General features: G+C 38.7%; 1 protein-coding gene across 1 annotated transcript in view; it reads right to left on the bottom strand.

Moving 5' to 3' along the window:
* Cab39l (calcium binding protein 39 like) overlaps positions 1-2,527 on the bottom strand; it is a 90,133-nt gene that overhangs the window by 76,530 nt on the left and 11,076 nt on the right. Inside the window, exon 2 of the mRNA XM_021181258.2 lies at positions 980-1,127. The gene's annotated coding sequence lies outside the window, so the exon portion shown is untranslated. The remainder of the gene's footprint in view (positions 1-979; positions 1,128-2,527) is intronic.

Raw genomic sequence — 2,527 nt, 5'->3', positions numbered from 1 at the left:
CTGGTAAAGAATATGGAGAGCCTTTGCTGATGTGAGAATACTGTCATTTTATCACAGTCTGGTAAAGAATATGGAGAGCCTTTGCTGATGTGAGAGTACTGTCATTTTATCACACTCTGGTAAACTTTAGCTCTGTTATTTCACAGCAAATCAAAATCCACAAAAGAACTTGAAATGTCACAAAGAGATCATCTTCTGGGTTGTTCAATTTTGATAATATCCTTAAAAACTGCACATTAGGATTTTTCTTTTCCTTTTTAATGTTAAAATGTGTGTGTGTGTGTGTGTGTGTGTGTGTGTGTGTGTGTGTGTAGAGACTTGTGTGAAGCAGGCGTTCTGTCTCGGGGTGTTTATATGGAGGTCAGAAGACAACTATAAGGTTGGTTGGTTCTCTTTTATGTTTTTGTGGATTCCAGAGATTATGCTCAGTTTGTCAGGCTTGTACGGTAACCACACCCAAATTTTGTTGTTTTCTACTTTGCCATACTTTTTTAGTTAGCTACTGGGGACAACTATAATATTTATCTCTACATCAATATAGAAATTTGTATATATATATATCCCTATGCTAGCTAGTTTTATATTAACTTGACACAAGCTATAGTAACTAGAAAGGAGGGAACCTCAATTGAGAAAATACCTCCATAAGACCAGGCTTAGTGGTTAATGGAGGAGGACCCAGCCTACTATGTGTGGGGCCATGCCTAGCTGGTGGTCCTGTGTTCTCTATGAAAGCAGGCTGAGCAAACCATGGGGAGCAAGCAAGTAAGCAGCACCCCTTAATGGCATCTACATCAGCTCTTGCCTCCAGATACTTGCTCTGTTTGAGTTCTTATCCTGACTGCCTTCAATGATGAACAATGTTTTGTAAGCATAAGTCAAATAAACCCTATCCTCCCCAATTGCTTTGGTTGTGGTGTCTTACTGCAGCAAGAGAAACCCTAAGACAATCCCCTATCAGAAATTAAAAAAAACTTACACTTCTCTCTTTTAGTATGCTGCCCTTGCATGAAGAACATATAAATCGCCAATCTGGAGTCTGCATCTTCATTTTCTAAGCAGCCAGTAAAGGTTTAAACTAAACCTTAGCACCAGATGTTCTTTCTTCTTCACAGTAGATGTTTACCCTGCAGAAATATAGTATAGTTTAAAAAAAAAAAAAAAGACTCAGGCTTTAAAGTCACATGGACCTGGGCTTAAATATAAAGTCTCCTACTTAATAATTGCATGAACTGAATCAAACTACTTGAAAACCACTCGAACCTACAAGAAAAATAGGCTGCAATGTATAGATATTAAATGACACAACATAAATGAAAACAAATGCCAGCACAGTACTAGCCTGCTGTTTATATTGTCAGGTTCCCCACCACCACCTCCCCAGTTTTCTTTTCTACTCTTTCTTCTCCAGCCTTTTTTTCCTCCTCCTGCCTCTCTCTCAACAGGTTCTTACTGTGTAACCCAGGCTGGCCACAAACTCATCATTTTCCTGCTACCACCTTGCCAGTGTTAAGAGTGCAAATGTGCGATAGCACATCAGAATCAAGGGACTACTATTATGTTTGGTATACTTCTGTGTAATTTTTACTTAATCCAATTGGTCCAAAGGCCTTTCCAGACTAAATCTGCTTAGGTCATAGGCTTGATAAAATTGTTCTGAGTGATTATCAACATTCAGCAAAACATAAACACACCTAGTAATATATATGATACACTCTCCTAAAAGTGACACACCCAAATCCTACTGCCAAATACACCACTGGGCCTCCAAATCTATGTCCAAAAACCACTAGAAAGTCCTTGTTACATGGTGATGATGCTCGGAAAGTGTAAAAATATAGTGTAAAAAATATTTTTTTTCAGTTTATCTTTCATTCTATCACTTACCTTTATGTTTGGATATATATACATGATTTTGTGGTGAAAATATAAGCAAGCTAAGAAAAAGAAAACCTTCTCTTCTGTCACTGGCATCTTCTTTAGGTTATCTAGATCCCTTGTCTGGAAAAGGGTGATTTGAACAGGGACCATCTACCTAGCCACTGTGCTATTGGCTGCACAACACTACAGTACATCCAGTAAATATCTCTATTAATGGACATTTAAAATGGTTCTAATTTTTAAACTATGTATGATGGTTAATATTAAATGTCTACTTGGTGAGATCTTGTGTCAACTAGGAGACATGATGCAGGACAGGTCTGTGAAGGAGTTTCCAGAAAGGACTCCTAAGTGAGGCCAGGGGGACTCTCCACAGAACCAAGACTGGCCCAGATGCAGGGACCAGAGGAAAAAGAAGTGTGGCCTGCCTGCCTTTGTTTCTTTCTTTCTTTCTTTTTTTTTTTTTTTTAAAGATTTATTTATTTATTATATGTGAGTACACTGTAGCCTGTAGCTGTCTTCAGACACATCAGAAGAGAGAGTCAAATCTCATTACGGATGGTTGTAAGCCACCATGTGGTTGCTGGGATTTGAACTCAGGACCTTTGGAAGAGCAGTCGGGTACTCTTACCTGCTGAGCCATCTC

This window comes from Mus caroli, chromosome 14, assembly GCF_900094665.2.
Source record: "Mus caroli chromosome 14, CAROLI_EIJ_v1.1, whole genome shotgun sequence".
Taxonomy (NCBI): Eukaryota; Metazoa; Chordata; class Mammalia; order Rodentia; family Muridae; genus Mus; species Mus caroli.
The sequence above is the reverse complement of the archived record's forward strand: the minus strand, read 5'-3'. Positions and strand labels throughout refer to the sequence as shown.